Below are 26,930 nucleotides of genomic sequence, written 5' to 3' on the forward strand. Positions count from 1 at the left end.
TTGAACCTAGAAACTTGCACCCACTTGTGAAAGAGATGTACTCTTGCTCTGGAGTGTGTTACTGAATATGTTAAAGCTGTAGTGAAATGCTTCTTCTAACCACGTAGTTATTAAATTTGTTTTAAATAATTAAAAAAATAATTCTTCAAAAAAAATGAGTTGAACCCTCTTTTCCTTACTAGTAAGTCAGAAGATACTAAAATGGAGCCAGGTGTGGTGGCACAGGCCTTTAATCCCAGCACTCAGGAGGCAGAGGCAGGTGGATCTTTGTGAGAACAATGCCACCCTGGTCTACACAGTGACTTCCAGGTCAGCTGGGGCTCCACGGAGAACTTATTTCAAAAAGATCAAAGAAAAAAAGAAACGGAGAAAAAGATACTAAAATGGGAAAATTACTAAACAGCAGATCACAGTTAATGTGAAATACTGAGGTAAATACCAAAAGAATCTGCTAAGAGGGTCTCACACCATTTTCCTCTAAGGACGACACACAGACAACAAAGGGTGGGCCAGGATACCACTGCTGGCACTGGACACGTGACTTTGTTACTTCGACTTCTGTAAACCAGGGTTTGTGAGAAAGATAGCATTAAGTAGCACAAGCTACATGTCATGTCATCCTCTGTCTTCAATATCAATTGTTTCTCAAGGTATTTTCTTGTCAATCTCATTATTTTATTCTAGGTTAGTTATATTTTTGGTTACTATTATGAATGACACTATAAAAATTCTGTTCTCTGACTGGTTATTGCTAGCTATTTTAAATCATTTTCAAAATTTTAAGAAATCTTTATTTATATTTTTCCTAAATCAACTCATATCAGAAACCATCTTCATGATTTCACTAGCACTGTGCCCCACTCACATCAAGTAGAAAGGAGCATTCACAAAGGGTAGCCAGCACGGATACAGTGCCTGTGGCGTCACACACTGAAGGCTGCACTTCATTATCTCTAGTCTTCACAACTCTTTAAGGTTTGTGATTTTAGGCCACTAAGCCAACTAATCAGCTACAGTAAAGAAATACGATACACATTTATTTCTGTCTCACATAACCGTTGGAAGGTAAATGGGTAATCTGGGATGAACACACTGCTCTGTTCCAGAGAACAGACTATATAAACTAGTTGGTTCTGCCATCTTCACAGAGTAGTGCCCATCACTGGATCTAAGGCTGCTGCTTCAGCTCTGGTCATTTCTCAGCCAAAGAGAAAAAGAAAAGGAAGATATCTAGGACAACCAGCTTTTTCTTAAAGATGACCCAAAAAGCTGCCCCCATCTCCTCCTCTTGTAGCCGTGACCCTAACTTAGAGGGCCCAAACTACCTGCTTCTACCTGGGAGGCAGAGTTGTAGCTGGGTAGTCACGGGCCAGATAAAATTTGAGGAAGATTGAGATTCTATTACTCAAAAGAATTGCAATCTGTCACATTGTAGGTATTATTTTCCCTAGTACAGAGAATCAGTTAGTTGTCTAAGGCCACACAGTCAAATCCAAGACTCAATTCCATCTCCTGTCTCTGGATCTCATGTTGTATCACTTGAATTATTCTAAATGGCTATAGGAACAGATATGGAGAGGCAGACATACACAGATACACGTGATGTGATCTACTATTTACACTGCTAAATGTGACACAAATGGACTGGTCCTAACCAAATAGGCCTGCATGCCCTCATTAGTACTGTTTATTATAGAGATCTCTTCTAGGTGGAAAAGACCCTTGATATTTCATTCTCTCTCATTTTACAGGGAAAATAAAACTCAAAGATTAAGTCGCAATAAGGCCCCACAGCTGGTTATTAAAAGAAAGGCCAAGCAGAGCTCCTAGGTTCCTGATCCTCGTTCAAGTCACCTCTTTATTTTCCTCTCCTACTAGTGAAAGAAGTTATCTTGCCACAATTCTAGTCATTCCCAGAAGTCACAAGGTTAAAATATTTTTTTCTTCTAAATGGTAACAACACTAGGTTCTAAGTGGGCCCTAAACCCTAGGCCTATATTTCTACATCTATTTATGAAGACTGCAAGTTAATGCTATCTTCAGGACACGTAAGGCTAAAGGAAGAAACTTCATAGCCACATTTTCTCTATATGAGCACTTCTAAAATCTAGTTATGCACCTGCCTCAGCCTCCCAAGTACTGGGATTATGGGTGCCTACAACCCCATCCAGTCAGAATAAAAGAATTTAAGCCTGATTTTTTTTTCTCATTTTTATCTTCAGGCTTACTGAAAGATCTCGTACCAAGTTTGTCTCCAGAAAATGGAACACCCTACTCTTTCTACACCAGGAGTCAAATCCTTCAGTCTACAACAAGCTGTATTTATCCTACTACACTAAGTATAGAAATAGAGATCTAAAGCCAGGCATGGAGGCTCACACCTGAAATCCCAGCCCTAGGAAGCTAAGGCAGGAGGATCATTCGAATTCAAGGGCAGTATGGACTATGAAGTGAGACCCTATCTCAAAAGCCAAACCAAGCAACCAAAACAAAATCTAAGAAATCTACTTGGGTAAGCTCAATTTTTAAATAGATGCAAAAGTTGCCTACGTGAAATAAAAATTCACTGCACACAATTTCTAGCTAGCCCATCTTCTTCCCAGTGAGTACTAAACTCCTCACTGAGCTTACTCCAAATACTTGAGCTTTCCGTTGCTAAACAGAAAACTTTAATGTGCACAAAATGACACTTTAGTCAACAACAGCCCACATATACCATGTTGGTCTCATAAGATAATGGAACTGAGTTAAGATGATAATGGAACTGAAAAATTCCTATTGCTTAGTGGCCTCACAGGGTGCAGCAACAGCACAATGCAGGCAATGAGCTTGTGCTGATGCGGCATGAACACGTCTGTACTTCCAGGCATATGACATAACATAGAAACAGCTCAACATACTGCAACAGTTCATACCTGATGACAACAAAGGGTTGTGTTACAAGTTGATGTATTTGTTATACTAGAATTTCTCTATTTTACTTCTGTTAAAGAAGCTCACTGCAAAGCAGGACCATGCTCCACCATCGGCAACTTCATACGGGGTCTCATCTGCACCACTGTCTCGTGCTTGAGTTAAATCTCATGTTGTTTTATTCATCGTGGCCTTAGGCACAAAAGCTTATACCATCTATGTATATACCATATAACTAGCTCTGTAGTAGTTATGTCTTCTAGGTGTGTGTAAATACATTCTATGACGCTCATGCCACAAAATGATCCACTGATAGATTTCTCAGAAAATATCCTTGTCACTAAGTGATTCAAACTGTACACTGATAATCATTTGGGAAAAACTTTTAAATATTTGCAAGGTACTAACTTACTAACTTTATCCATAACATATAGCACACTAATTGTTTGAGTGCAATCTTTACCCACTGTACCCATATTACATAGCACAGTGGTAGTGTTCACACTATCAACTATATTATCAAACTTTTTGAACAAAAGACAAAAAAAAACTTCCAATAAAGACTGAATAGGTGGACTGCAGATAGCTCAGTGTTTACCTTATAAGCACAAGGACTTGAGTTTGATCCCCAGAACCCATATTTTAAAAGCCACACATGGTGGCACATGCTTGTAATCCCAATACTGCAGAGACTAAAATGGGATCCCTGGGACTCACTAGCCATTTGACCTGGCCGGTTTAGAGACTTCCAATACAATGAGAGACCTTGTCTCAAAAGAAAGTTGGTGGTACAGAGAAATAACACCAGAGGATGTCCTCTGGCCATACCCCCACCTTCACGCCCACAAATACACATACTCACATGCATGTATACACATACACTCACCTAAAGAGTGACTGTGTTATGACAGGTATGCCTTATAGTCTGAATGGCTCCAATTTAGTTCAAAAGGACTATCAATTATCGATGTTAAGGAAACAAACATAACCCAAGTAAAATTAAAAGATAAGCAGCCATTTTTAAATTTGAAATTACCTTTTTCTAATCAAGTTGCTGACAGTTGATATAGGAATTATTGCATATAATTCAACAATCAAGATGGGTCTTCATTCTCGGAAATCTCTGAAAGAAAAATATAACCTAAATTTAGTTTTAAAAGAAATACTGAAGCCCATATGACTGGCATTTGGAATGCTCATACCACACCAGTGGAACTTACTCTCAAATGATACTCAAAGAGTTATACAATGAGCCCAGATCAAAAGCAATACCCTCATTAGTTGAACCCCATTATACATCCAGCACTGTACTAGGTATGCTGCATGTATCATTTCCTGTCCTCAAAATGGTTCTGCAAGGTAAGTAATATATCTACTTTGCAAATGGCAAAAATATCCAAACAAAGTTGGACACCTTGCCCAATATAAGTAGTTCATGTGTAATAAAGTCAAATAGCTCTTTTAGGAAAACTAATCTGAAGGATATTTTTAACCTACTGAAAAGAATTAAATATAAAGTTTTATTCATCACCTGTCAACCATACAACCACTGACTTATATTCATAGAAACATCAACAGAGTACCATTTTGAAAGCTTGTTGCCTGCATTTCTTCCATGAGAAGGCTTTGTGTACATTGCCTGGCTGTGTCAGAATGTCTAAACGTAAGACCTTATGTATGCCCCTTTATGTAGAATAAGGTGCATGTAACCTTTGACGCTGTGACAAAACATTTTCTTCTACAAAGTTCACTCTGGAGAACAGCATAATTGAGTCATCCCCCCCCCCCCAAAAAAGGTCACAAAACAATCTCATAATGTTTTAAGTAAGTTTATAATTTTGTGTCAGGCTACATTCATAGCTACCCCGGGTAAAAGAACTCCACTGTTGACCTGTTACTTCTTTACTTCCAGAGACCAGACCCCAAGAGCTGGCTTCTATAACCAGCACAGGACAGGGTACTGTACCTATACCATGTTTCCAAGGACAGAGAAGGGATAATAAAACTCCTAAGGAAAAAATAATAGAAAAAGAAAGACCTCTCAAAAGTTTTTAAACTTAGACATAGATTGAAATAAGCATGATTGATTCTACAGAAACATGGGGTACAATCCAGACAAGGTCCTGTTCTCACACAGCTTCCAACTTCGGGAGCTGTGCCTTAGCTTTGTAGGTACAGGTGAAGGACTCAAGAGGTGTTACAATGGGGAATTTGGAATTCGGGGTTTAAGATGCTCCACTGATAAAGTCTATGCAAACATTACAAGATTGAAAAAAAAAAAAAGCCCTCCAAAATCTAGAGCAGTCTAGTCTCAACCACCTTGGAAAATAGATACTTGACCTGAACCTCAAATGACAGTGACACACTACCTGCCTCCAGTCCGTTTATCAACCACATCTGACATAAATAGCCCTTTGGAATTTTAGCAAATGATTCCCTAGCATCTCCTTTTAAATCTCACTCCAACAACTTATAACAGAATGAATATTCTCCCTTTCCTAATGGGAAAACAACTAAGAAAAACTGTATTTCCTGCCCAGAGTGGCACAAGTAATAAGAGAAAACCAAACTTCAAGCCCAAGCTTTTTGGCTCTAGAGCTACTGTACCCAAAGTATCTGAAGAAAAATGAGTCTAGTTTCTGTCAACTGAATTTACAGCTGAATTCATAACCTCTGAAAAGCACACCTCAGAATCCATACACCATGGCGCAGGTTCACACAGTGATGGCAAAGCAATGGTTATATAAGGAAAGTCAACAACTAAAGAGACAAAAATCCTACAGGAAGCCTGGCAGCAGTCAAGCCTTTCCTACTCCTCCTCAGGCCAAGCCCCATTCCCACATTCCCCATCTTACAACAGAGTTTGAATGAGTCGCTACACTGTCAGTAGTATCAGAGATCAGAAGACAGTTTATGGTAATCATCAAGAAGGGTATACTAGAGGGTAGCTATGGGGTGCTCACATAGTAAATGCCATCAAATCAAGAGCAGAACACACACAAATGTCCCTGAAAAAAGTAGAATCATTCCAAATACCTACTTATGCTCACACTCCTGCCACACTAACACCAGCTTCTATGAGATTATGATTATATCTGTTCACTAAAGTCTATTCTCAGGCTAGGGATAGAGTTCAATTGGTAGTGTTTGATGCTTAAGGTCCTGAGTCAGACCCATAGCAACACAATCTACTCTTACAGACCATCAAGGACATAGCCCACTCCCAACCTAGAATAAGGTGTAGAAACTCTACTTCTGCCTACCTGCATGCTTTCCTAATTCTCTTCTGATTAGAAAATTAACAGGAACCATAAACAGTCTCCAACTTGTGTGCAGAAATCACTCCTCACTCCATGTTGTCTGTGTAAAGCTGTCAAACACAAAACTCACAATGCCCCCATGCCATCCTCCAGTCACATGGATACAAAGTTGTTCATACTGTGAGTTCTCTGGGGTGCTTTTAGATTTTAAGTTAAATTTGAACTTAAAATGTTTACATTCTTTTAAATTTAACTTAAAATTAAACAGTATCCAAAAGAAACTGAGTTAGCTAAAACTATCCTGCATTTTTTTTAAACAATCTCAACCAAAAAACTTCCTTTTTGTGACACATGTTGAACACGGAACTTCATGCTCTACGCTAAACTATGGCCAATCCCTCAGCTAAGTGGAGAAAAAAAAAGCTTCATGAAATACAAAAGTTTGTTAGTGATGATAAAGATTTTCTACATATCCTATGATCAGTAATCAAAGCTAAAAAGTCTTAGAATAGCTTCTTAGATTTTAGACATTAGAAAATTTGATAAAACTAAATTTAGTAATTTGAAATTTGGTAATCTGAATCATCACAGACAGATCTAGACCTACCAGCAAGCATTAAAAAATTTATATAGCCAAATGTGGTAGCACACACACTTAATCCCAGCACTTGGGAGGCAGAGGCAGGTGGATCTCTGTGAGATTGAGGCCAGCCTGGTCTACATAGCGAGTTCCAGGCCAGGTGGGGCTACAGGAAGACCTTGTCTCCAAGAAGAGGAGGGGAGGGAAGGGGGAGAGGAAGAGAGGGGACAGAAGGGGAGGGGAAGTTTATACAAAGTCATTACACCATCAAGCAGTAAACTGGGATGTAAATATACCAGTTTAGGGCCCCTAGGATCTATATTTTACTGCTATATTATTCTGCCTAGTTTGGTACCTAGAAAACAATCAGTTCTCACTAGGATGTCAAATGAATAATCAATCACTTCACTACTTCACAATCACTAACATTTTCCCAAGATAGTACTTACTGTGCTACGTGTTCACTACGCAATCACTAGCATCTTCAGGATGGTACTCACTGCCTTACATGCCCTGCTTCTTATCTTTCCCCACTTTCTAACAGGTATCCCACACATTACAACCAAACTGGCCCCTCAAACACATTCTGCAATCTTGAGCCTTTTCTGAGACCCACCTTCTGGTCACACCATCCCCTATACTTCTGTGCCTCCTCAAACCCTATCTAGCCTAGGCCATTCTTCCATAATTTCTCCAATATTTCTGGCCTGTGGTAGTATCTCTCTGACCAGAGCCAGTAGAACACTGACATTCAGCAACAGACTTTTAGTATATACAGTTAATGCATTTACAATACTCTATGATCCACACTCTACTTCTGCCTAACCAGCATCTTTCCTCACTGTTTTCTGATTAGGAAATCAATAGCAATAACAAATAAGCATCCATCTTGTCTTTATGTGGTGTGGTCAAACACCAAGTCCCCATTCCACCGCATTACCTCTGAAATAATCTCCCATTTTATGTCATTATATGCTGAGCTTTAATTAATGATTTCACATATGTCTGCATACAAAGAAATGACAAACTGTATAGCACTAAAAGTGTACTATTTCATAATGCTGAAATTCTCACAAGAACATTTCACATTAGCACAAAGGTTAGCATAGTAAGGTTCTAGACAATTAGTATTGTGCAATAAAAAGAAAGGACTTGTTTGAGAACATGCTAAGCATCCAAATCCATGTGCACTATAACAATTTTGTTAAGTTCTTCACAAACTTAGACACCATTCTATAGTGAGTAGCCTAACCTAACCCTAAAGCAAAAGGAAAATAACCAGAAATAAACAAAATGCAGAAGTTACAATCTCGCAAATGCTGTCATCTCTGAAAGACAGCCATCAAATGTCTTGTATGGTATTTGATCTTATATAAGTAAAATGTAAGGACTAGTAGCTTCAGCTCTAAGGTTAACTGTTGGTGGTAGGGACCCTGCAGGGAAGACCAACCAAAATGCACTGCAGAAATCTTTGCCCTGAAATTCATTTTAAAGAAGTCAGAATGAGAAAGAAGAAAGGGGGAGTTCCAATAGCCCATACCCAAGTTACATAATATTCTTTTCACAGCAGTGACCTAAAGAAAACTTACATCTATTTACAAATGGTTTTCTCAAACAATGGCTTCATTTCATGGATAAGTTATGTGGCTTGCAAGGCTTGAAGATCAAATGAGTGATAAACTCCAAGTCACACAGGCCATCTGAGGAAACGTCAGGAAGCGGCAACTGGTACTCACACGGGCTGTGCAAATGGACGGACCCAGCCCTGAGCCACATCACCATGTGCCCAACAGCCACTGTCCCTTCAAATGTTCATCTTTTCTATCAGAATGGGAAACTATGGCCCCAAACACCAAATTAATATCACCTGCTATGAAATGTTACTTTTTCCAATGGTTAGTAAGCACAGTAATCCTATATGTAATATTACAACATTACACAGAAAAAGTGAGTCAAAAACACTGCTGTGGTCGTTTTCTACTCCAGGATGTCCTCCTAAATTTATTGCTAAATGAGAAAAAAAATAGTACAGGCACTATTTTATTTTTCGTTACTTCGGGAGAACAGGCAGCTGAGTGTGGTTCAGGCGCACAAGCTGCGCAGCAAGCACAGCACTACTATCCTACACACTTTTTGGTAGCCATCTTCTCACTGAAAAGTGAATGGAAACTTCTTGTACAAGTTTTTTATAAAATAGGAAAACTATTTTTGAGCCTAAAAATGCCTCCAGAACACATTAAAAAATCCCATTTATAGAAAATTTATGAAGTAAGGTTACCTTTTGAAAGCTTCATTAAGAAGTTAAATCCTTACAACACACTTTGCATAATTCCAATACAAATGAGTTTTGACATGTTCATGGTAATTTTAGCCTTAATGTCATAAATCTTCTCAGAGCACTTGCTCCTACCTGAGCTTTAGAACACAGCATCCCAGGCACAAAACAAGTCATCACTGAAGCCTGCAACCTTAGAGTAAGGTATGGGGAAAACAATACTTCAAATCCCATTAAAAGGTTTGTTCTTGGACTTTTTCCTTTGTCTTCCTCAATAAAGCAACCAGTCAAGGCTCCGAACAGGGAAGTTTTCAAAGGTTTTTTTGGAAGTCATTTGGAGTTTCTTTTTCAGCAAATGTTTATTTTTTTATGATTCGCAATGAAAAAGGTTTGCCAGTTACTAAGAATTCTAGACTAAAACAAATCAAAAGTCCTTTCACACACCACCACTCCACCACCCTAGCTCAATGCAAACTACTCCAAGTAACCAAATGACAATGTGGCCTTGTTTCTGGCAATGTGGATGCATGGCTGGAGACCACCTAGAAAATGCTAGGTTACAGTCCCAGGAACGGGACACCTCTCTGAGTTGTTGACCAGAGAGGCTCCAGAGGCCCCCAAAATAATACAGGCCATTGCCACTGTTCTCCACTGTCCATCAGAATTAGAGGGCAAGATTCTATTGCTAAAGATACTACAAACGTTGATTGCAGGACATACAGAAATCAAACTGGAACTGAGCTGCAGGCTTCCCCTCTGCTGGCTCGCTTTCAGAGTTCCAGAAGGTGCTACACGGCTGCTGGGAAAGAAAAGCCACCAATACTCTTATCTAGTTCTTAAACTTACAAGTTACAATACCAGCCTACCAAGCAAGATGTGCCCACTGTTACCAGAGTGGCATGACTGTTATGGGGGTAACCAACCACTTTCTACTTGGATGTAAGTAAGGCCCAGTCCATAGAAGAGAATTCATGCCTACTGTAAACCTGGTCAAAAACCCATGGCTGAGAAGATCATAGGCCCTGGGGGAGGGGGCTGGGGAGATCACCCTGGGGGCGGGGGTAGACCACAGGCCCTGGAGGAGGGGGGCTGGGGAGATCATAGGCCCTGGGAAGGGGGGCTGGGGAGATCATGGGCCCTGCGGAGGGAGGCTGTGGAGATCATAGGCCCTGGGGAGGGGGCTGGGGAGATCATAGGACCTGGGGAGGGGGACTGGGGAGATCATAGGCCCTGGGGGGGACCCTACTACTGCTATTTTGGTAAACAGACATGGTGTAAAACTGCTTTCTAAATATTTATGTTTATAACCAAAGACTAATGCTGGTCTCAGAGATTAAGTCAAGAGAAGCTTCTGTGTGAATGGGCAATGGTTAGTGCAGAGGCTCATGACTGGTCACAGTGCTGAGAGTAAGTGACTTTTGAGGGCTCAACATTTTTTTGGTCTATTTGGGGGGAGGGATTTTTGTGAATTTCATATAATATACTTTGATGGTATTTAGATCCCCTTCCCTACCTGCACCCTCCCATATCCCCTCCATCAGATATCATGCATTCTGTATATATGTTAAAGCTTATCAAACCACATTTCTATCACCAAATGCCTCTTGGTGTGAGTCCATCCACTGGAGCCAAGTCAACCTATTTAGCATCACTCCCTTAAAGAAAACCAACTCTCCCTCTACCAGTAGTTATCAGTTGCCAAGAGTTCCTCAGCTAAGGTTGGGGCTTCTTACCATTTCCCCAAGTCCTATGCTGAGTTTTTATCTGGTTTGAGCTTACATGGGTCTTGTGCATGACATAAACATTGCTGTTAAGTTCGTATAACCAACTTCCCAGCCCCATGGAAAACTGTTTCCTTGCAGTCATCTACCTCTCCTGGCTCTTACAACCTTTCCACCACCCCAACCCCCCACCTTCCACAATGGTCCCTGAGCTCTGAGTAGCAGAGGTTTGATATAGGTGTCCTACCCAGACTCTGTGGTCTCTTATTCTCTGCACTTTGGCCAGTTGTGGCTTTCTGGGTTAATCACCATCTGTTACATGAGGAAGCTTCACTGGTGAGAACTGAGAGCTGCATTAATATTCTTTCTACCCCGGTTCTGCTACGTTCCCTGAGGAGAGCTCAGCACTAAACGGGACATCTCTATTACCCCTGCCAAGATTTAGGGAAAGTCATATAGGAGGGAACAGAAAGATATAAGAGCCTAAAGATGGTGAGGGGTGCTCTGAAACACTGTCTTCTGGGCATGATCAGAACACTGTACTCATGAACTCACAGCAGCTGTGGTAACCTTCATAACACCTAATTGTCAACATGCCATTGTAGACAGGAGAGAGACCCATGAGGCCCCATCCCTCCTTGCAGAACGACTGGCAGTTAATGGCTGCTGAGGAAGAAGTCTTTCTTTTCAGTGGTATAGCCATTAAAAAGTTGCCTATGCTCCAGTAAATAACCCCTCACTCAGGCTCAAGCAAGCAATCCAAATTAAACTCAGTCTCAGTTGGTCACAGAAAAACAAAGGACACAAAAGTAAGAAGAAAACTTGCTGGGGAGGGGTTCAGCAGGAACAGGAGAGGGAGGAGAGTACTAGGGGGTGAAAAGGGCAAAAATACATTATAAACGTGTGTGAAATTGTCAAAATTTTTCAATGTTGAGTTAAATATTTTTAAAGTGTATGGTGGGCCAGAAATAAAGTACAAGAAATATTCTAATACTAAGGTCAGAACTCATGAGAAAGCACAAATCTAGTGGCAAACGCCTGTAATCCCAGCACTCAGGATGAGAGAAGATTAAAAGACAGGGAAAATTATAGGGACCTGGGAAGAAAATGAGCCACTCACCTTGGAAACTGGTTGAGGCCTCATCTCAGTTGAGAATCAAGAATTCCAACATAATCCACAGCATTTGCTTAAGGTCCTTCTCCAATCCCAGCTATATACAAAGCTGTACTTTTCTAGCAAGCACACCAGAAATCCCCTTACAATGAAAGTCATAACCTAAAGCAACTTGTGCTAACCTGTGGCTCTTGATTATCTCTTCTGAATGTAGTCCCATTGAGGGCATCTCCAGGGCCATGCTATAATTTCAATTATTGGAAAGAGGGAAGAGAGGAAGAGAGGAGGGTCTCTAGAAACCTGCTGAACAATGAAATTCAAAAGCTTCTAAAAGCCTATAGACTGTCATAGCTAGGATACTTGAGGGGCGACTCGAGAAGCCCACACCCACACTCTCAAGTGTGCTTCATTCCTCCCCTAAGTGCCTTTTTATTTTTAATAAACCCCACTCTATTTCATACTGGCTCAATCTGAAATTCTTTTCTGCTTAGAAGTCATGGATATGGTTTTACTTGAGTTGAGGTCCCTAAAGGATTAAAGCAACTCCTTAAGTTGCAAAGGAGAAAATGAGAGCTGTGCCTCTGCCCCCCACTACTGGTAAGGAAAAGTTATATTCTTGTAACACTGTATTCTTATATAATGTCCCTGTAAGCTTAGGCCACTTGAAGTTTCCTTTGTCTTACTTACTGGGTGGACACCTTGAAATGTCACCTGGGATGCTCAGAGATGTTTTATTGTTCTGTGGTGTTCTCACTTCCCTGAGATGTCCTGTTACTCTGTAGTCTTGAAGCTCTGTGATGCTTTCCACTATGTCTGACTGTTGATAAAAATGTAAAACTAAAAGAATAGAAAGTTCACCAAATGGTTTAATGAGGTACCTGGTCCAATTAGTCCAAGAAAAGTGTAGATCAAACGTGTCCAAAATCTAAACTTCTGGTGATATCTAATTAAAATGACCATTTGACTGGGTCCTAGCCTAATTAGCCTACCTACAGATCAGAACGTGGCAGATGTCCAAACCCATGCCTGGGATATCTACTTTGTAGGCTATGTTGGCCAAATGAATTTAGGAAGGAATTTCCTGAAATAACATGGCCCATCATGAAAAGAAACATAGGGCCCAGGTGCTAACTATAAATGATGATGTAAAACTGCCTACTTAATCCTCATCAGTTCAGGGCCCCAGAGAATCTAGAAGCCTTTGTTGCCTTCTGGGACCCTCATGCATGAGTAAGGAATAAACAAGCTTTCCCACTCTCTCCTAGGAGCTTGTCCAGGATCCACCTGTACACGTTGATGAGGTCCCCCGACTGGCACTTAGCTGCTCTGCTCTACTCTTGGCTTATATGTTACCTTGGTTTCTTTTCTTTGAGTTTCTGACCAAAGGCCCACATAATGTTTGATAAGTGCCACTGGGACTAAAGATTAAAATCCCCTAGTCACCATAGCCTATTCACATATCAGATCACCAGTCACAGCTTGTCCAGAAGGCTATCATTGTTAAGGTCTGATACACCCATGTCCTACGCCACTCTTTTGGCTCTAAGAGAATTGCCCCAAGTAGAGGTGCAACACCCAGAGAAGCTAACCTCATTATCTGGCTGAGATTTCTGAAAGACTAAAGATTCAAGGGAACTTCGAGATGTAGAAGGCAACAGTGTGAATCTGTGCCTCTGTCTCTGCCACTGCTGACAAAGAGGCAGAGGCAGGAGGATTACTCCAAGTTCAATTCCAGCCTCTTTAACACAGCAAGTTTCAGGCTAGCCAGGACTTCATAGAGAGAAAACAAAAACAAAGAACAGAATGGAATGAACAAATCTACAGAAGTGAGTTGATTCTAGAGCCAACAGCTCTAGAGGAATCTGCACAGTCCTGGAGGTAAGAATTTGATGGGTAGTGAGGCTGCAGGAAATTGGTAAAAGAAGGCAAATTTTAAGGGCCTACACTAGATGAAGAGCCAGAAAAGAAACCATCCCACAGAAAGCTCCACAAGGGAATAAATTCAAAAGCAATGTGTCTTATATCTGATAACCAAAATATAAAAATAGTTGAGTCATAGGAAGCTGATCTTACTGTTCATGAGTGTAGAGGAACAAAGGGCTGAAAGAGCCAGTTTATGCTCGGACAACATGAAGCTGATATGGATATCCAGCATGGGCCAAGATGGCTAACATCGGATACGGGGGGCTAAGGCGCTGCACAAAAGCAGGCTGGTTGACACCCAATGTCTGGAAAACCCAAAAGTAAACAGTGATGTAATCTGTTATATAACTATTCCTGGGAGAATGCTACTTTTGTGTAATGTTGTATAGATATGGCCTTAAGGTCAGAGGCCAGTGCCATGTCCTTCAGCAGCCTGCTGTGTCTATCTCCCTGTGTGCTTGTGCAGCCTATGTGCCATTCTGCATGCATGACTATGTGGCCAGTGTGTGCCAGCATCAGCCTACCTACCAGTCTGCGTGGCAATCTTCACCAGAAGTGAATAAAATGTCTTATCTGTCCTTGAATTCTCTTCAGTTTCCAGCCTCTTCTGACCCTTCTTTCCTGGCATTGGAGTTTGGCCCTTATAATGAGGAATAAAGATAGTCTTTACATTTAAATGTAATGAACATTGACATTTCCAGAGTAAGAAAGGGGAGGCTGGGAGAGGGAGGAACAGAAAACTTCTAGTAGAGTTGAAGGAGAATAAAAGAGAGAAGGGAGGGGAGGGGAGGGGAGGGGAGGGGAGGGACAAGAAGGAGGCTGGAGAGATGGCTCAGCAGTTAAGAGCACTGGCTGCTCTTGTAGAGGACCTGGGTTCAGTTCCCAGCACCTGCATGGTGGCTAACCACCATCCATAACTCCAGTTCCAGGGGATCTGATGTCATCTTCTGACCTCCTTGGGCACTGTATGACAATGGTGCACTTACATAAGCAGGCCATACACTAATACACATAAAAGTTTCAAAAGGAGGCATGTAATGTGAAAGAATTCAGACATTAGAGTCAGATAGTCCTATGCTGAAAGCCCAGTTCCTCATGTATTACTTCTAACCACATATACATTTTTTGTTGTTCTTTTGAGACCGTGTCTCATGTAACCCATGGGCTATGTAGTCAATGATGACCTTGATCCTCCTTGCCTCTGCCTCCCAAGTGCTGGGATTATAGGAACAGCTCTAAGGCAGATACTTGTAAAATTCATTTTTTCACCTTTACAAAGGGGGTAACACTACCAAGTGTTTACACTCAAGTCTATATTAGCGTGCAAGTACACTGTACCTAGTACCACACATGGCATGAAATTGCACACGTATATCGTCCTCTTCATTTATGACACTGAAGTACGTTTGAAGATGATTAATGTTTTAGGTTTCTAATCAAACTTTTAATGTTTAATATCACAACTATTACATAGAATTCAATTATATAAGCCTTTCTGACTCTGTATGTTCACTATTCAGGACTGAGAAGCTCCTAAACAAAATTATCTTAAGTATAGCACCTCAGGTTTATTACTTGTTCCAAAACTATGCTTAAGTGTTTACAGTAAGGACTGGAGAGATGGCTCCATGGGAAAGAGAACTTGCTGCTCTTGCAGAGGGCCTGGGTTCAATTCCCAGCAGCTCATAATCACATGCAACTCCAGTTCCGGGGGATGTGACTCCCCCTTCTGGTCTCTGCAGGCACCAGGCATGCATGTGGTACACATATGTAAATGCAGGCAAACACACATGGTAAAAAATAAAAATAAGTCAATCTTAAAATATTTACTCAGAAGATTAAGTTCAGCATGACATAAATGCCCCTTCTATAGCAAGATCCAAAGATTAATACTATATATAAGAAAGAACTCATTATTCTATGCGGCAGCCAACTAAACCCTCTCCCCTAATTAATGTGTCACCTTAATGAACTCACTTCAGCTTATTAAAATTCATCAAAATTAAGAATAAGGATGTAGTGCTCACTTCAGCCGCACATATACTAAAACTGGAATGATACAGAGAAGATTAGGATGGCCCCTGTGCAAGGATGACACGCAAATTCGTGAAGCGTTCCATATTTTTAATCCGAGTGATGCTGTACGCCTCATGGATTTAAACTAATGGAACATAAACTTAAAAAAATAAAATAAAATAAGGTTGTAATCCCAAAATATAAGACAAGAGAAGTAACATAGGAAGATTATCTGAATCTTCTGTTCTCTGTGCGCGTGATGTGTGGGTGAGTCCTCTGTACGCATGTTCTCTGTGCACATGATGTGTGGGCACATGTGCTACTGGACTCAGCAAAGGCCAGAGAACAACTCTAGAGTCAGTTCTCTCCTTCCCCCTTTCTTGGAGTCGGGCTTAAGATTAAATTTCAGGCCATCAGGCTGTGCAACAAGTGCCTTTACCTGCTGGGCCATCTTCTAAGTCCCTGATGACTATTTTCTAGAGTTAGAAATTGAGCTCTAAAACTTGAAGTATTCAGTTAAAGCACAGTAAGTCAAGTATTTCCCAGAAACTGTGTGCAAAAGTTGACTCTAATGACAAAATCACGAAAACTTCTAATTCAACAGTCTTTGTAACCTCTTTACATTCTCAAGGTCAATTTTAAATTGATTTTTTTTTCTCTACTTCAGAAGATACTTGCACAACTCTACTGTCTGTATGTACCTGTAGAGTAAAAATTAACTTCTGATGCACCTAAAACAAGCTCCCCCAGAAAATATGATCCCGAGAAAAGTGTGCAACTGTGGCTATCTAGTGGAAGAAAAGGCTACCTCCTGCCAACCTGAGAGCACAAACAGTCCTCCAAGCGACGAAATCCTCTCACCTGGAGTAAAAATGCTAAAATCTACATATGTTTTGCAAGAAACTCCCTGGCAACCACTAACACCACAGAAGGAAGTTTCATTACAATAGAAATGGAAAGTCCTGCCTGCACACACAGATCCTAATAGAAAATGGCATGGAGGAATTTTATAAGGAAATCTTAAGTACAGCTGTGCTATGTATAAAACAGAAGGTATTGCTTGAGGAAAAGCAGAGGTGTTAAGAGCTAAATGCCTGAATTTTGGTTGCCTGGATTCAAATCCCAGCTCCAATAATTACTGTGTAAGTAGTACACACTATTTAGCTTCCATAAACCTCAGTTTCCATATCTGTAAAATTGGTGTAATGACTCTTAATAGCACTGAAGTGAAGATTAAATTAGATACAACATATGTAAAGCATTTAGCGATTAGCAGACACTAAATAGTTAATAATTATTAGTAGTTTTATAATTAAGGCTAAAATCTTTATAAGACAATTAGAATGTCAAAAAAGTACCTAAATCGTGGTTAATAGATGATATTCAAGTTGCCCTCTCTCTGACAGGAGATAAAACTAATACCTATCCCACAGCATTCAGCAAATACAAAAGCCTTGAAGCCAGTAACAACCAAAAACTAATTTTTTTTAAAAACATTGGAAAGCTTCCTATTTAGTGAAGTACAGATTCAAATCACTAACAATTAGGTTATAGTATTAAGGGACATATTCCTCCACTACACTGCTGCCAAAACTATGGAAAAGGGAAGCCATCTGGATTAATCAATCACAGTACAGTAAAAAAGAAACAAAATCAACTATCTGGTAAGCTCAGTACCCCAATCTTCCCCTCACACATCTTACTTGCTGGTGGGAGGGAAAAGGGACAGGGTGACAGCACTAGACATAAGGAATTCAAAATGCCTTAGTTTAGCCGGTGTGGTGGTGCCTTTAATTCCAGCCTTCAGGAGGCAAAGAGGGGGATCTCTGAGTTGGAGGCCGATCTGGTCTACTTAAGAGTTTTAGGCCAGCCAGATCTACACAGGTCTCAAAAAATCAAAACAACAACAAAGCCTTAGTTCTCTCAGGTTCCAGAAAGTACAATAAGTACTGCAAGTAATCCTCAATTTTGAAGTTACATTTGGCCCTTTTAAAAATTGTTAATTTAATAAATAAGGGCTGCAGCTATAGCTCAGTAGTGGGGTGCTTATCCAACACATGAGGCTCTGGGGGTGGGGATGGGGGTATTGGCAAAAACTTATGTTTGTGGTGTTTTCACACATGTATATATTACAGAATAGCTCAATCAAAGCGTTTGACCCTCACAATATAAGAAGCCTGAACAGTGTCTGGGAACCTACCACCCATAGCTAAAACCTAAGAACTGAGACTATAAAGGAAAGCAGCTGACACTTGGATTTTCAGTGATGCCCCACCCTTCCACCTCCACCCTCAGGAGAAACTATTTGAGAAGAAACCTAACTGTATCAACAACCATCAGCATCACCTGCACAAGCTCCCAGGACTGTGGGCTAATAGCCACTTACTCAGTGGCCACAAATTTACTCTTCATTTCAAAGTGACCTTTTCATCTAGGTTTAAAATGAGTAAAACTGTGTAAAAATGTTTTCCAGTAGATGGAAATGAACTCATTATTACCCTCCATTATCCCTTTCAGCTGGCAATAACTTGTGGCTATAAAACAAAGTTAAAAAAAAGGTGGGGTGATTTTAATCAAAGTTTGGATTTTAGCCCTGCCCTACAGCATGCTATGAAAAATGTTCCTGCCTCATAATCCAATAAAAATGAATTTTATGTGACTAGTCCCCCTGCCTTAACACCCACCTCACTTTTTGCTCTTATCCACACAGCAAATATTTCCAAAGTATACACAACTTTCAACTATCCTAGGTACCATGTGAACTGTGGTAGCTTCCTCGGAAAAATTAATCAATAATAAACTGACTGCATCTAACAAAATTTAATGTGAAGCACATGGAATAAAACATTTCTAAGTGTGTACAGACAAAACAAAATCCCTACACCCAACATGCTGCAAACTCTCTAAAATGTACTTTAGGTACAAACACCAAAATATTTAACATGCTTTTAAAATATAAAAGAAAACACTGTATTTTGGGAGTTTTAAAATAGGCCCCATTATACACAGTAACACTAAATCAGACAAAGTACTTAATCTCTCCAAAGATGCAGTACAACTATCCACCTTCTATAAGAACTGCTGTGAAGGGGGCTAGAGAGATGGCTCGGCAGTTAAGTTATGCGGAGAACCCTGGTTTGATTCCCAGCACCCACATGGCAGCTACGAACTGTCCTTAATTCCAGTTCCAGAGGAATTCGAAACGCTCTTCTGATTTGCGCGGCATTGCATAACACGGGTACACTCATATACATGCAGGCAATACACTCATACGCATAAAATAAAAATAATAATAATTTTTTAAGAAAAAAAAAGAACTGCTGTGAAGACCAAGAGACAAAACACATCAGTAATTAATAGAAACAACTACTATTAGAAACATTTTCAACAGGAGAGTCATAGTTACTAGTGACGTTTGAAACTTCATCCTATCCAACAAAACGTATCACAGTTCTGAAAACAAAGTAAAATTGTAAGTTTCATGGAAGAATGTGCACCTTGACAACAGAAATTAGGATCATTTACCTTATGGCCAGTGAGGAGATAATAAATTACAACTAATATTTCACAAGGGGAGAATTTACATAAAACAATGCATAATAGGTGTGGGGGGTTATTAATGCCCTGGTAGGGAAAAGTGCAAGTTAAGTTGAAAAGGGTCCTTTCTGCTCCCATTGCTCTCCCATTGTCTTCTCAACTCCTACAGGGAAGAAATGTGTTCTCTTAAATCTTGAGTCTCTTTAAAAGAGACTCTGTAACAGCACGGTGAGCATATGCATGCTAAATCACCTGCAAAGTGTTAAATTCATGTTTTTCGAGTTTTATATGCTTCAGTTTAAAATGTATATATATATATATATACATACATGTGTATGTATATATGCACCTTGGGATTAACTCTATCAGTCATTCTATATTTTTTACATTTTACTCTGAAATTTATTTAATCACACAATACAAACAAGCTAACCAGAACGAGATAGAGATTTGGGAGAGGGGGGATTAAGGGACCAAAGAAATGCCTGACTTTAATACACGTGGCACATGGGAGACGAGAGAGCGCCATGATAGAATGGCGAAAGTCCCTGTGCAGGAATGAGAGGAAACTGCAGGAAGGTGGACAACAAAGAACAGGAAGCATAAAGATGATAAATGTACTACTCACAGGCAACAACTACCAACACATCCCCCGGAAAGGCAAACACTACAGAAGGAGGCTGGAGTGTAACTCAGTCGTACAACATCTGCCTGGTGTACTGGCTATTTTTTCATTGCTATGACAAAAATACTTGACAAAAGCAACTTAAGGAAGGAAAGATTTACTCTGGATCACAGTTTGAAGGGAAACAGTCCATTGTGGCCAGGAAAGAATGGCAGTGGTAACTCCATAGGAGCGGAAGCATCTGCTTGGACTCTTGACCTCCTCACATGTCCACAGACAGAAAGCAGAGAGCCAAAGAGCCAGCGCCAGGCCAGGAAATAAACCTCAAGACCTGACCCAGTGACCAAAGAGCCGCACCAGCCCAGGATATAAACCTCAAGACCTGACCCAGTGACCCACTTCCTCTAGGTTCCTCAAGGTTCCTACAACCTCCAAAACCACACCATCAGCTGGGGACCAAGCGCTCAAATGCATGAGCCTGTGGGGCTAATTTCACACGCAAACCACAGTATCTAGCACAGACAAGACATTGGGTTCAAGTCCTAGCGCCACCAAAAAAAATGTAACTAAAAATAAATATTGCTGCAGATATACTACCAAAGCTTCTCAACTGTAAAACTCTGAAACAGTAAACATTATAATTTGCAACACTGAGGTCTATAAATATGAAATTTTATCTCATATACCATATTAATTCATTTATAAAAATCATTATCACTCAAAAGTCAATGCTTATTTAAGCTCAAAAAAAAAAAAAAAAAAGATTTTGTCCAATAAATTACTGGATGAGCATTGATAACCTTCAGTAAAAGTTTAAGAATCCTTCTGGCATCAAATAACAGACTAAGTGTCTTGTTTCTTTGTACCCTAAATCTTTGTATGTGACTGTCATATCCCACGTGACTGCTAGTTCCTTGGGATGTATAAAAGCCATCTGAATTCTAAAATAGATCGTCCTGTTGGGAAGACACAGGTCCCAGAGTTTGACTCTGTTGCCGAACAGACCCTCTGCTCTGAAGCCAGCAAGTCCCCCGCTAAGCAAAGCAAACCAGAGTCCCAACATATACTGTCACATGTGCTCCAAGTTAATGTGTGTAACTGCCTCATTTGTAGGCAAGCTACAGTGTAATGAATGCTATACTTCACTAAGTACTGTTACAAGCTAGGAATTTTGTTAAGCACACCTATTTTATATTTCTTATACAAATTAAGCACAGTAGGTGCTATGATGCTTATTTTGCAGGTAAGGCAGAAGGCACTTGCCCAAGTTTCTACTTACTGTACTGCGACTACAAGTGATCAACAAATGACATTATTTTCACTACAAGGATTCAACTCAAATCAATGTCCAAAACATGGCAACCTTCCAAAAGACCTATTGATATCCTATGATGTCCCCAGAGTCTCCTTAAAATTCTGTGGGAGGTTTCCAAATTCCTGCCTGATGCAGCTTACAAAGCTTTTGGGTTCCATTAGCACCTGTTTCTCTACCCTCAACCTTTTCCAGTAAGTTCAAGTAACTTCCTTGGTGCTTGTGATCCCTCTTCTTACAGCCATGTGGAATAACTCCATGAATGATACAGTGACTAACTTGTAAAATTTCTTCAAGCTCCTTGGGTTGTACACTTCACTACATGCCACAAATGGACATATCAACAACAGTAACAAAACAAGACTGCAGAATCAACACCTTCCCTAATTTCCAGTCTAACCTACAAATATTGTGCTTACCCCTCCCTACAATTGAATCAATCAGTTTTTTAAAATTTGTTTTTACTAAATTATTGTGTATTTTATACAGAACATCTCAATCTTAATCATCTTTATACCCCTGTCTCCACCGGCATGCTCCGACAACCCCACAACTGGAACCCATATACTCTGTCATCTGTATGAAGCCCAATGTGTCAAGTCGTGCAGATCCATCCACTGAGGTCTAGTCAGCCTATCTAGAGTCTCTTGTTTTAGGAAGATCAGCTCTTCCTCGCCCAGCAGTAATCAGCTGCCAGTGTTTCCTCAGCTAAGATTGGGGTCTGCTGTTTATTTCCCCAGTTCTGTGCTGGGTTTTTTGTCTGCCTGAGTTTGAATGGGACCTGTATATACTGACACCATTGTTATGGAACCATAGGAGCAGGGTCCCAGGAGCTGGTAGGACTCTGTTTCCACATGGTCATGTACCTCCTCCCTGGCTCTAACAATCTTTCCATCCCCTCTTCAGAGATGGTCTCTGAGCCCTGGGTGGGTGAAGTTTAATACAGGCATCCTGTCCATGGACCAGCAATCTCCAGACTCTTAATCTCTATGTTTTGGCCATTTGTGACCTTTTGTGTTCCTGGCCCTCTGCTGCATGAGGGATCTTCATTAATGAGAACTGAGAGATTCATTAGTGTCGTCTTCATTACCCTTGTTCTATGTTCCATATGCCTTAGGTGTAGAAGTTGCTCAGTTTCTTCTTTTTTTAATATTTTACTTATTATTTTTATTTTATGTGTATGTGTGTATTGCCTGCATGAAGGTAAGTGCACCCGTGTCATGCAATACCTGCAGAAGAGGCTGTGGGATCCCCTGGAACTAGAGTTACGGACAGTTGTTAGCTGCCATGTGGGTGCTGGGATTCGAACCCGGGTCTTCTGCAAGAACAACCAATGTTCTTAACCACTGAGCCATCTCTCCAGCCCCTCAATCAGTTTCTTAAAATAAATCTTTTGTAAAAAGAATTGTTTGTGTGTATGTGCTATATGCTTGCATGTACAGGTGCACATGCACCACATGCAAAGGCCAGAAGAGGGCATCAGGTGTCCTCCTCTATTACTGTCCACCTATTCCTCTGAGGCAGGGTCTCTCCCTGAACCTGGGACTCACATTTTCACAGCTAGGCTGGAAGCCAGCAAGCCCTAGCAATCCTCCTGTCTCTGCACCCCCACTCCCACCCCCCATCCCACCCCCAGGAGCTGGGGTTACAAGCGTTCACAGACCTTGGCTTGCCATGTGGGTGCTGGAATCAAAACTCTGGTCCTCAGGATTACCCAGCAATACTCTTAAGTGCTGAGCCATTTCTCCAACTCCCTTAAAATAAATCTTTAAATAATAATGCACATATGCTATGTGCATTCATTCTGTTTCTCTGAAGACCCCTAGCTGACACATTAAAATAGTGAAAGTCAAACCAGTACTTTTGTAAATCAGAGTTGATAAATGCCTGTATCTTTAACCCCTTTAAGTATAATAGCACGTTAAAGAAATGCTCAGAGAGCTATTTTTAAGTTAGCATTTTCAACACAACAGCCAATACATTAACAATGCTATTATCTCACTACAATCATTAATCATTAATCACTATCATCGACTCAAATCAGTCCTGACTCAACACAAGCTTAAAGAAGTAGCATTGTAAGTGTAGAAGACAAACCTAAAAATAATCACTAACAAATGAGGAAAAAAATAGACCTCAAAATATACCATGACAAGGAGAAATACTGGACTTCCTAAGATAGGAAGGTAAAAATTAACAAAATGTGTAAATGTTTAGCCAGGCATGGTGGCACACGCCTTTAGTCCTAGCACTTGGAAGGCAGAGACAGGCAGATCTCTTGAGAGTTCAAGGCCAGCCTGGTCTACAGAGTGAGTTCCAGGACAGCTGGGGCTACAGGAAGACCCTGTCTCAAAAAGACACACATATGTATATATGTGTATGTATGTGTCTGTGTATGTAAAAGTTCCCATTTCAGTGTAAAAATCAGTAGTACCAGTCCAATGGAGAGTTCATACAAAAATTGTGTGAGCTTTGGTTTACCAAACAATATAGAAGCAAGAAATATCTCTTAAATTTTAATAAAATCTAGAATTTCAATAATAATGGATATTTAATAACAGAATAGAATGATGTCCACCTTTTAAAATGTATTAGTCTGACAATGTACTACCTTCATCAGACACATAAAATAATATAGACAACTTCAAAGCAGTTTTCTGAGAATAAGGCTCAAATTACACATGAACTTTTCTATTAAAGTGACTATCTCAATTACAAATACTTTGGCATATTCAATAGTTGTTTTCCTTAGGACCGGCATAATGGAATGAGCCCTTCTTAACAGGCTTCTCTGAATCCCCTGAGTCACTGAGGATTAAATCATCTTGGTCAGTCTGAGAGAGAAAGACTTAGTAGGCCAGAAACTAGAAGAGGACTGGCTCTGCCTCATCCATCCTCTGCTGGCTCAGGTTAGTATCACCCCAAAGCTGTGTTCCTCACTGGTATCCAGTTCTCTGGATTGGATCAAATGGCCAGCAATGGCTTTCTAACTAGGATAAGCAGGTGAGAATGGACCATATAATAAAAATTGGTAGCCAGAGGGCATGGAACCAAAGAACTCAATATAGGAAACTGCATGATATATTATAAACTGGTGACTAAGAAAACAGGGCATTCAAAGTGCTTGAACATGAAGGCTGTTTGATTAGCATTGGACTTCTTCCTGCACAGGAAAGAAATATTTCACTACAGCAGAAACAAAAAGAAATTGTCCATCTATCTATACATACAGGTAACTAGCAGTCTGCTGCATCTCAGCCAACATTCTCCCTTGTGGCTATGAAATACTTCTAAATCCTACAGAACAATGCAAAGAATTTATCTAAAGGGAAAGCGAAGCAATTTTTTTTCAACAATTAGAGCAAAAGGTAAACATTCCAAAGATTTCCCGAACCCAGGGCAATCAAATTTCAAACATAGCTGTACTGTAGCTAGGAGCCTGCACAGAAGTAGGTATTGTGTTTCAAGGATGAACACTTCCGCCAACCATGAACTACAAAGTGTAAACACCTGTGTTCTTAAGTGCTTTATCTCTCAAAGATAAGAGGGTGGAATGCAGGCTTTAAACCAAAATTGCATGCTAAAACAAAATCAAGCCTTATCAGATAGGTAGCAGGTCTACTTCAAGAAATGAAATTAAGACATGTAAAGCCCAATATAGGGGTTAGCTCAGTATCTTTAAAGGGCTGTGTTCAATGACCTCAATTACATGTTAAAACACCAATTAAGGCTGGGCATGGCCCTACACTTGTAAATAACAGCTGTGCCATTAACCATAAGGTTATTATAACTGTATCTCACTCCAGCACAGATCTTCAAGGCCACCAAGAATTTACAGTAAGTTAGTGAGATGCCAGGGTACCAACAAATACAAACTGTTCTCTGGCTTGTTTCAAATGATCCAAGTCAGACCACCAAGTAGAATTTCAAAGTTACCTAAAATTTCTAAAGTTAAAAATCCTGACTGTTAAAATATGAAACACCTGCAACAAACAAAACAACGTTACACATCAAGGACTGTGTTCTGGCTTTCACAGTACGCGGCAAAAATTTGGTTCACTGACACATTGGGAAGAACACAGTAAGTTGTAAAGGGGCAAAAAAGGCTGAAGGCGCAAGCTTTTCCAGACACCACCGTCCTTCCAAACCCATTTATTCATTCTATGACAAAGAACACCTCAACTCCACAAGGTAAGAGTCCAAAGGAAAACCGTGGGCTTGCTGGAGAGACAGATCTGAAGCCCCATCAGTCTGACAAAGAACAGCAGCCTAGGTTGGACCTAGGTGAGAGTTCAAGTTTCCCCTAGGACTGTAAAATATTTTTCCAAAAGCACCTGGAGGAGGGGCGAAGACTTTAAAAAGAGAAACAGTATAAACCGCAAATACAGCACTAGTTCTGCACGCCCGCCGGAACTGGTTCGTTCGGTCCAGACAGTCCTTCCCATCCTCTCCGGAGCCTCCGGGGAAGCCCAGCTGGGTCGTCCCGCGCCACCGTGCGGGACCAGCCTCGGGGAGGAGGACACACCCCCGCGGAGGCCGCGGTGCCCGGGAGGATGTCACCCCGCGGTGGCGCGTCCGGCCTCCCCAGCCCTGTCCCCCTGCCCGGAGTCTCGGCTCTCCCGCCGCCCGCACGGCGAGCGCCGACTCCGCGGCCCGTACCATGTTCCCTCGAGCTGCGGCGGGTGGCGACACAGCGCCAAGAAGCATCCACGGACACGATGCGCGCCCGGGGTCCGAACTCACCTCCAGCTCCGGCTCACCGAGCCTGGCCCGGAGCCGCGCTTCCGCCCCGCGCGGACGGCGTTCCCGAGCGGGACCGGAAGTCCCGCCCCTGGCGGGCGAGCCGGGCCTCCCGCTATACTCGCACCACTGCACCCCGGAGCCCCTGGATGCCTGCTTCTCCTCAAGCTCCGGGACCTCCGGGTGCATCCGTTATCCAATCTGCAAATACTGGCCGCAGCGTCCACCTTGCTCAGCCCCGTAGATGACTTGGACGCCGACCTCTGGGCTCACGCACTAGCTAAAAGGCGAGATCAACAAAAACAGGTTCATCACGCAAGGGAGTATCTCGCATTAATTCAGATGTTTATCTTCCACATCACTCATGAAACAAGACAGGTCTGTGGGTGCTGCCAATAAAGGAGTGAATAGAGGGCTAGCCCATGTCCTTGGAGCTTAAACTCCGCACAGAATAAAACAGACAGTCTAGTGCAGGAGCACTGGGTTATGAGCGAACAAGTGCAACGAAAGCATCTTGTGTTCAGAGGTATGGCAGTGCAGTAGGGAATGGTTAAGGGTAGAGAGCTGGGCAAGAAGGCCTCCCACGAAGAATGCCTCAGTTGAGACTGAATTACAGAATGAATATACGTTGAGGGGCAGGCAAGAAGGGCAAGAGCCTGCAGATCAGATTACTAGGAACCAACTTCCACGGTATAGTCAATTCAGCAAGGCCAGATGATCCTGTTCTTACACCAAGAAATTTGGACTTCAGTCTTCATATAACAGAATCAGTGGTCGCCTTAGGGGCATAGACAAGATAATGAATCATGGGGTTGCCATGGGTGATTGTCCTAGTCATCAAAAACTGGAACCCGAGGCCCAGGGTGTGCAGCTCAATTGGTAGAGTGCTTACCCAGCATGCACAAGGCCCTGGG

The 26,930-nt window shown here is 41.3% G+C and overlaps 1 protein-coding gene and 1 non-coding gene across 9 annotated transcripts in view; one reads left to right on the forward strand and one right to left on the reverse strand.

The window, feature by feature from the left end:
* Positions 1–26,085, reverse strand: part of Disp1 (dispatched RND transporter family member 1) — a 214,822-nt gene extending 188,737 nt beyond the window's left edge. For 3 of the 8 annotated variants that reach the window (XM_029559001.1, XM_008823749.3, XM_029558999.1), the window contains exons 1-2: positions 26,020–26,085; positions 3,950–4,036 (exon numbers count right to left, since the gene is read on the reverse strand). The gene's annotated coding sequence lies outside the window, so the exon portion shown is untranslated. Of the gene's footprint in view, positions 1–3,949; positions 4,037–25,935 lie in introns of all 8 variants that reach the window. The other 5 variants (XM_029559000.1, XM_017795769.2, XM_029558998.1 and 2 more) reach the window with 3 other exon arrangements.
* On the forward strand, positions 15,806–15,912 carry LOC115068572. Its single transcript, XR_003847917.1, has one exon. It is a non-coding gene; the product is annotated as a U6 spliceosomal RNA (small nuclear RNA).
* Positions 26,086–26,930: the final 845 nt, after the last annotated feature.

The sequence above is a fragment of the Nannospalax galili genome, unplaced genomic scaffold (assembly GCF_000622305.1).
Source record: "Nannospalax galili isolate Female #2095 unplaced genomic scaffold, S.galili_v1.0 scaffold368, whole genome shotgun sequence".
Lineage (NCBI taxonomy): Eukaryota > Metazoa > Chordata > Mammalia > Rodentia > Spalacidae > Nannospalax > Nannospalax galili.